General features: G+C 50.0%; 1 long non-coding RNA gene across 1 annotated transcript; it reads right to left on the bottom strand.

Annotated features, from left to right (window-relative positions):
- Positions 1 to 220: 220 nt before the first annotated feature.
- Positions 221 to 756, bottom strand: LOC123460048. The gene is made up of 3 exons (XR_006636761.1): positions 669 to 756; positions 486 to 578; positions 221 to 346 (listed from the first exon to the last, which is right to left on the bottom strand). It is a non-coding gene; the product is annotated as an uncharacterized LOC123460048 (long non-coding RNA).
- Positions 757 to 9,050: the final 8,294 nt, after the last annotated feature.

Here is a 9,050-nt window from a genome sequence, read left to right as displayed (position 1 = left end):
AGAGGGGAGCTAGGGAGACTCCCACCTGCCCAGGCTCCCTCAGGGCAGGAGCCAGCACCAGCATCTGCCCTGGAGCTCCGGCTTCCAGTTCGTGCTCCCATCTGCCTCCCCTCGCCCCAGGGCAGAGGAGGAAACTCAGAGTCAACAAGCAGACAGCTTTAGGGCGCAGGCAGAGGGGCCCTGAGACAAGGAGCAAGGGGGCGGGGCAGCTGCAGGCGCACCTGCGCGGTGTGGAGCGGATGAGCTGTGACACCTGCCGCATGTAGTCCGTGGCCAGCAGCACCACCTCCTCGTCCTCGGAGAAGTCCTCCTGGAAGATCTGGTCAAGCAGCCACTTCCACCGAAGCTGAGGGGTGACAGAGGGCCAACGGGAAAGCACACGGGAAGCCAGGGCCACGGAAGAGCTGGGACATCCCCGGGGGAGGATGACCCAGAGTCCCCAGTCACTCCCGCATCCCGGGCCACCGGGTCTGGGCCACACTCACATGAGGAGTGATCTTCTGCAGCTGCCCCAGTGTCACTTTGTTGTACATGGAGCTGACATCTCTCCGGAGGTCATCATAGTCTGACACGGAGATCTGGGGTGGAGAGCAGACTGAGCCAGACCTGCCCTGAGCGCCCTGCCCCCGCCTCGGCCCGGGCCCCAGCGCCTGGGCCCCGCAGCTCACATTGGCCAGCCGCTGCTCCAGCTGCAGGATCTCCTGGGCCTTTTGCTCCACAGCATCAGCCCCCAGCAGGCCGAGCAGTCGCTCCATGAACGCTCTGTATGCTGCCAGGATCTGCACCAAAACAGGGGCTCCTCAATGAGACTGAGTGGGGAGACACGCACCTGTGGGGCCCCATCCTTCCCTGACGCCCAAGCCCGGGCACCTTCTCGCTCTCCTCATCCTGAGCTAGGTGCAGGGTCCTCTCAGGCACAGTGAGCCTAGGGAGAAAGACAGGGACCCAGGTCAGAGGCCAGCTTTAGAACTTTCCCAGAATTCCCACCTAATCGCTTAGAGAGGACTTGAGACGTCTGTTGTGCTAAGCCCCAGGAGGAATATGGAATTAGGAAATGTGGAATGATCCATCCAGGTAAGTGGCCAGAGCCCACCATTGCCTGTCCAACGTGAGGGTGCCAGCAAGACTCCACCTCTTACTCCTTCCCACTTTGCCCACTTGCAGGAGCGTGAGCAGGGCTTTAGGCCAGATTTGGGGGGCCCTGGCATTCCTAGCCAGCCCTGATTCTGACAGGCGTGTCTCTCCAGTCCCGAGTCCCATCTTACTCTGTTCTCCCTGCTTACCAAAGTGGTGGGTCTTGTGGCTCCCACAGCTGAACTACACCCCACAATTACTCCCGAAGTTACTCGTGTCCTCCAGCATTCTGCTCGAGCCCCGCCCCTTCCAGCTCCCCTCAGTCGACAGAAGCCTCCTGGGCAGGTGTTCTTGAGCTTTTAATATCCCACCCAGGGTTTCTGGCAGCAGATGAGGTCCCCGAGGATATTCTCATGCTGAGGACAGTGGGAGGAGATTGTGTTGTCCACATTGACCACTAAGGAGGGAAGCATGACCTTCCTGAGCACGCGCTGTGCCTTGAATAGAACTTGCAGAGGACTCAGAGCCGATGCGGCCCATGCCATAGGCCAGGGTGTAGAGCACACAGCAACAACAAGGGACCGATGTCCTGGGGACTTCTGCTCCATCCACTGTGGCCAGCGCGCTTGCTGGGACACCCAGAACCGCCACAGGACTCTGAAGTGAGCCTGTGACTCTGAAGGTCCCCAAGCTCCCACTACTGGACCCTGAGTGCAGCCACCATTTGCAGCAGGACATGATGCCCTCGACTGTTCAGCAAGCGGTGCTGGCTGCATGTCACTGATTTCTCTGAAGTCATGCAGGGGTTGGAGAGATGGCTCAGAAGTTAAGGGGTTTGCCTGCAAAGCCTAACAACCCAAGTTTGATTCCCCAGTATCCACATCAAGGTAGATACATAGTGAAACAAACATCTGGAGTTAGTTTCCAGCAGCTGGAAGCCCTGGCAGGTCCATTCTCTTCTCTCTCTTTCCTCTGCTTCTCTTCTCTGTACCTCTGTCTTTGTTTCTCTTCTATCTCTATCTGCTTGCAAATAAATAAAAAAAAATATTTTAAAGTCAGGCAGGTTGGGAAGGATGGAGTGATGGACCAGCCTCCTCCACTGGCTCCTGAAATTCATAGGCAGATCAGAAACATCATATTAAAAGTGACTGGAGGGTGCCTTGTTGGACCGGGACAGAGATGACATCCAGAATAAAGAATCATACTGTTCTGATGGCAAACATCTGCCTACCTGACTCCATGGTGGCTTTGAAGGCTCATCACCCTTGATCCATGAGGTCTGCATGTAGCACCAGAGGAAAGAGGCAAAATGAAGCTTGGGCTTCCTCTAGACTCCAGGACAAGGGCAGGGCAGATTGTAGCTGAGGCTGGCAGAGCCATGGTAAGAAGAGCATGAGAAGCCCTTCACAAGGCTCGCCTATCCCAATAGCAAAAACTGGCCACAGTGGGGCGTGGTGGAGCACGCCTTCAATCCCAGCACTAGGGAGGCTGAGACAGGAGGATGTCTGTAAATTAAAGGCCAGCTTGGTCCTACGAAGTAAATCCAAGTCAGCCTGGGTTATAGAGAGACACTGCCTCACCTCACCCAATGCTTCTGTGAAGTCAGAATCAAAATGGTGGTGCACCCCTTTAATCCCAGCACTCCGGAGGCAGAGGTAGGAGGATCACCGTCAGTTCAAGGCCACCCTGAGATTTCATAGGGAATTCCAGATCAGCCTGGGCTAGAGTGAGACCCTACCTTGAAAAACAAACAAACAAACAAATAAACAACAACAACAAAGAATCAAGGACTGGAGAGATGGCTTAGCAGTTAAGGCACTTACCAGCAAAGCCAAAGGACCTAGGTTCAGTTCCCCAGTACCCATGTAAAACTGGATGACGCACCAGATGGCGGATACATGTGCAGTGGCTAGAGGCCCTATGGAATCAGTTATATTGACACTAAAAAGACAATGCTATAGGCCATAGAGGGAGTGGCCAAATGAGATTAGCCTGGTGGACACTGGGACTGTTGGTTTCATTCCAGGTGCAGCAAAACAGACAGTCACACGCATGTTGCAGGCGTACAAACAAAATGGTTCAGCCTCTTTGAGCAATTTCTTCAGAAATGACACATGGGGTTGGAGAGACGGCTTAGTGCGTAAGGCGCTTGCCTGCAAAGCCAAAGGACCCACGTTTGATTCCCCAGGACCCATGTAAGTCGGATGCACAAGGTGCCGCATGCGTCTGGAGTTCGTGTGCAGTGGCTGAAGGCCCTGGTGTGCCCGTTCTCTCTCTCTCTCTCTCTCTCTCTCACTCTCTCTCTCTCCCTCTCTCTTTCAGCCTCTTTCTCTCTCAAATAAATAAAATAAATCAAAAGTGACACATGGGGAAGAGATGGCTCCATGGTTAAAGGCACTTGCTTGCAAAGCCTGATGGCCTAGGTTCAGTTCTCCAGTACCCACATAAAGCCAGATGCACAAAGCAGAGGATGCATCTGGAGTTAGTTCATTTGCAGTGGCAGGAGGCCCTGGCATGCCCAAACTCACTCTCTCTGTGTGTCTGTCTCTCTCTTTTTCATTCTTAAGTGGATAAATAAAAATATTTAATTAATTTATTTACTTGCTAGCAGAGAGAGAGAGAGATGTAGGCACCACTTTGTGCATCTGGCTTCATGTGGGTACTGGGGAATCGAACCAGGTTGTTAAGCTTTTCAGGCAAGCACCTTAACTGCTGGTCTATTTCTCCAGCCCTGATATAACTCTTTTTTTTTTTTTAATTTTTTATTTATTTATTTGAGAGCGACAGACACAGAGAGAAAGACAGGTAGAGGGAGAGAGAGAATGGGCGCACCAGGGCTTCCAGCCTCTGCAAACGAACTCCAGACACGTGCGCCCCCTCGTGCATCTGGCTAACTTGGGACCTGGGGAACCGAGCCTCGAACCGGGGTCCTTAGGCTTCACAGGCAAGCGCTTAACCGCTAAGCCATCTCCCCAGCCCCCTGATGTAACTCTTAATAAGGGAGTACTGTCCAGGGAGAAGTGCCCTGTAGGAGGTGGAAAAAACCCTAAAACCATTGGCTCTGGTTGTTAAATCCCAGGGCCAGAACTGGGTTACCCCCACAGAGAACTGTTGGTCAGGGAGGCCCATTAAGTCCTCAAAACAATGCAGGCTAGTGCCAAAGCAAGTTGGTTACTCACCAGAGCTAAATGGTAAGGCCCTATTGCTGATGACACCACACCACACAAGCTAACGATAACAGAGATCATGCTGGAACTGAGAAGGAAGTCAGCTCTCTGATGGCTAGCCCTCATAGTGCTGGAAAGTGCTATTTGAGCTGCTGGAGGATAATGGTTGTCAACCTCATGATCGAGCAATAAGTGGATCCTGCAAGATACCCAATCAACCGGCCAGGCAAAATGTACACACCTGTGCCGTAGTGGCACAGACTATGGAGGTAATAAACTGATATTCGAACGGATGGGAGGCCTGCTCTCAGTGGGAGGGAATTCATACCTGGCATGAGAACCAAGTCAGAATCCTATGGATAGGGAGGTCATAGACTCTAGAGAGAAGCTCCCACTGTTCTTTGGCTAAGAAAAGAGAGACTGTGAAAGCACTGTGCGAAAGCACCCTTTGATTCATGCTACCCTCACTCTTGGTTGGAGAATCTGCTATTTTTTATGTTTTTTTTTTAAATTGACAACTTCCATAATTGTAAACAATATCCCATGGTAATTCCCTCCCTCCTCCCACTTTCCCCTTTGAAACTCCACTCTCCATCACATCCCCTTGCGATTTCTTTTTAACAGAGGGCAGAGGGGAGAACAATGATCCATCAATTCAACAAGAAAAGCTGACTGGGGCTGGAGAGATGGCTTAGCCCAAGGACCCAGGTTATAAGCCAGGTGCACATGGTGGAGCATGGGTCTGGAGTTTGTTTGTAGTGGCTGGGGACCTTGGAGGCATGCCCATTCTCCCCCACCCTTCAAGTGATTAAATAAGTAAAATGTATATCTGACTTCCTGCCTGGTGTAAGACAGTTGTATCTATCACATGTACCAACACACAGGAGAAACTACAGAGCAAATAACTATTTAAACACACTGCTTGTCAGTCAAAATAAAAGAGAGACTGATTGAAATGGGAGGGATATGATGGAGAGTGGAGTTTCAAAGGGGCAAGTGATGGGGGAGGGAGGGTATTACCCTGGGGTATTTTTTATAATCATGGAAGTTGTTAATAATAATTTTAAAAATCCCTTTGAAACTCCATTCTCCATCATACCCCCTCCCCCATCTCAATCAATCTCTCTTTTACTTTTGATGTCATATCTTTTCCTCCTCTTATGATGGTCTTATGCAGGTAGTGTCAGGCACTGTGAGGTCATGGATAGCCAGGCCATTTTGTGTCTGGTGGGAGCACGTTGTAAGGAGTCCTGCCCTTCCTTTGGCTCTTAACATTCCGCCACCTCTTCCGCATTAGACCCTGAGCCTTGAAGGTGTGATGGAGGTATTGCAGTACTGAGCACTGTGGTTATTTCTTTCCAACCATGGGATTATTTTTTATAATCATGGATATTGTTAATAGAAATTTGAAAAACAAGAATAAAACTAAAAGGAACCTTAAAAAAAGTGCTTGTTAAGCATGGTGGTACATGTTTTTAATTCAAGGTCAGTCTGGGACTGAAGAGTGAGTTCCAGGTCAGCCTGGGATAAAGTGAGACCCTACCTCAAAGAGCCAAAGATGATCCATGTGGGCCGGGGCTGTAGATCAATTAATTAGTAAAGTGCTTGGGTAGCATGCCCTGGAGTGGGTGCCCAGTACCATGGGAATCCAGGCCTGGTAGCACAGGCCTGCCATCTCAGCCACTCAGGAGGTAGAGGGAAGAAGACCAGGAATTCAAGGTTACTTTTTTGTTACACACAGAGTTCAAAGCCAGCCTGAGCTACACAAGACCCTGCCTCAAAACAAGAACAAAATGATGCATGTAGCCAAACCGCGGTGACAGACACCTAAAATCTCCATATTCAGAGGTGGAAGCAGTAGGGGTCAGGAGTCCCAGGGCTGCCTCTGCTACGTAGCAAGTCTGAAGTCACCCTGGGTCACATGAGACCCTGACTCAAAAGCCAAGAACAAAAAAAACCAAAACAAACAAACAGCTGGCAGCTGTTTGTAATGCAGCACTCAGGAGGTGGAGGCAGGACTATCAGGAGGTCAAGGTAATCCTCGGGCTAGCTTGGGCTACGTGACAGTAAAACAAGACAAGCGAGGCATGTTGGCTCACGCCTATAATCTCATCCCTAGGGAAGCTTCAGGAGACGATTTCTCTAAGTTTCAAGGCACCCTGGGATACATAGTTAAGATCGCTTACTACGGGTAACTCACCTCAAAATAAAAATTAAAAGGGTCAGGCAGGGTAGCACATACCTTTAATGCCAGCATGTGGGGACTGAGGTAAGAGGATCGCTGTGAGTTTGAGAGCAGCCTAAGCCTACATAGTGACTCCTGGGCTACGTAGTGAGGTGAGTTCCAGGCCAGCCTGGACTACCTCAAAATAAAACAAAACTAGCCAGGCGTGATGGCACACACCCTTAATGCCAGGAGGATTGCTGAGTGTTTGAGGCCACCCTGAGACTATAGAGTGAACTCCACGTCAGCCTGGGCTAGACTGAGACCCTGGAAAAAAACAAACAAACAAAACAAAACCCACAAAAACCAGCTAATTCAACGAACCAAAGAAAGGCTCTGTTTTAAAGTAAATAATGGGGCTGGAGAGATGGCTTAGCGGTTAAGCGCTTGCCTGTGAAGCCTAAGGACCCCAGTTCGAGGCTCGGTTCCCCAGGTCCCACGTTAGCCAGATGCACAAGGGGCGCACATGTCTGGAGTTCGTTTGCTGAGGCTGGAAGCCCTGGTGTGCCCATTCTCTCTCTCTCCCTCTATCTGTCTTTCTGTGTCTGTCACTCTCAAATAAATAAATTAATTAATTTTAAAAAATAAAGTAAATAATGTAGTTTAGCTAGCATGATGGTACGCGTCTGTCATCCAGCACTCCTCTCTCAAACCTCACTTCTTCCCCAAGAAGAAATTCATTTATTTTGAGCCACATATGAGTGACCATGACATTGAAACATGTGCTGAAGCCCCCGTGAATGGTGTGGCTCACTGTGGCCACATGATCTTTTATAAGCACAGAGCAGAAAGAGGTCAGAGGTCAGCACGTCTGTGACACTGTAGGAGCCGGGCTCTGTGGGCTTCTTCTACAGCTGTCACATGTGATCTGTCCCATTCTGAGCTTTAGGGCTCGAGAGGCCAGAGGTTGTGAAGGCTGAGTGATACAGCCTGAGAGGTTTCCCTTACCAACAGTCACAGCAATGCTGTCACGTACAAAATTGAAGCTATTGGGGGACTAAGATAGCCCAAGGTCGTTTTGGCTTTCCACCTACATTGCACCTCCACTGTGATCATCACCATGTCTTATCAGCCATGGTAAAGCAGTCTGCAGGACAGGACGACCTCTCTTTTCTCCTTCTCTTCCTCCTTCCTCATGCTCCACATCCTTCTTCCTCCTCCGTTTTTATTTTGTTTGGGGGGGCAGGGTTTGCAAGGTAGGGTCTCACTGTAGCCCAGGTTGACCTGGAACTTACTCTGTTGTTCCAGGCTAACCTCGAACTCACAGTGATCCTCCTACCTCAGTCTCCGGAGTGCTGAGATTAAAGGTGTGTGCCACCACGCCCGGCTGCTTATCTGAGGCTGAGTCTTGATATAGAATAAGGCAGTTCTGGAATTCACCACATTGCCCAGTTCTAACATCAAACCTGCGGATTCCAGCAATCCTTCCACCTTAGCCTTCCTGGGGACCTTAAGTGCACAGCCCATGTCTGACTTCTGGAGGTTCTTTCATATAAATGCAATTTATTCAGAGAACTTCAGTTCCCAGGATGCATGTGGTCTTGGGAGTCAGGCCTGTGGTAAGGAAGCCTCAGTGGAAAAGGAGGCTGCTGTAGGTGGCATGCACTGGGTACAGTTTAAAGATAGTTTTTTGTTTTTTTCGAGTTAGGGTCTCACTCTAGCTCAGGCTGACCTGGAATTCACTATGTAGTCTCAGGGTGGCCTTGAACTCACGGTGATCCTCCTACCTCTGCCTCCCTGGTGCTGGGATTAAAGGTGTGTGCCGCCACACCCGGCTCTTTTGTGTTTTGCTTTTTGTTTTTAATATTTTTATTTATTTAAGAGAGAGTGAGAATGGGCACACCAGGGCCTCCAGCCACTGCAAGGTCCAGATGCATGTGCTTGTGCAACTGGCTTATCTGGGTACTGGAGAATCGAACCAGGGTTCACAGACTTTACAGGCAAGTGCCTTAACTTCTAAGCCATCTCTCAAGCCCCTCTTTTTTTTTTTTTTTTTCAAGGTAGGGTCTCATTGTAGCTCAGGTTGACCTGGAATTCACTATGTACTCTCAGGATGCCCTCGAACTCATGGTGATCCTCCTACATCTGCCTCCTGAGTGCTGGGATTCAAGGCATGTGCCACCACACCCGGCTGGACCACATTTCTTTTTTTTTTTTTTTTTGTAAATTTTTTATTTATTTATTTGAGAGCGACAGACACAGAGAGAAAGACAGATAGAGGGAGAGAGAGAGAATGGGCGCACCAGGGCTTCCAGCCTCTGCAAACGAACTCCAGACACGTGCGCCCCCTTGTGCATCTGGCTAACGTGGGACCTGGGGAACCGAGCCTCAAACCGGGGTCCTTAGGCTTCACAGGCAAGCGCTTAACCGCTAAGCCATCTCTCCAGCCCGGACCACATTTCTTGATCCCTTCATCCATCCATGGGTTTAGGGTTGTTCCTACCTATGTCTTGGCTACTACGAATGATGTTGCTCTGAACCTGGTGTACAGAGATCTCGACCCTACTTTTGATTCTTTTGAAAAGACAATAGGAGGGGCTAGAGATATGGCTAAGCAGCTAAATGTGCTTGCTTATAAAGCCTGA

Source organism: Jaculus jaculus, chromosome 4 (assembly GCF_020740685.1).
Source record: "Jaculus jaculus isolate mJacJac1 chromosome 4, mJacJac1.mat.Y.cur, whole genome shotgun sequence".
Classification (NCBI taxonomy): domain Eukaryota; kingdom Metazoa; phylum Chordata; class Mammalia; order Rodentia; family Dipodidae; genus Jaculus; species Jaculus jaculus.
Note: the sequence above shows the minus strand (reverse complement) of the source record. Positions and strands in the feature narration are given on the sequence as shown.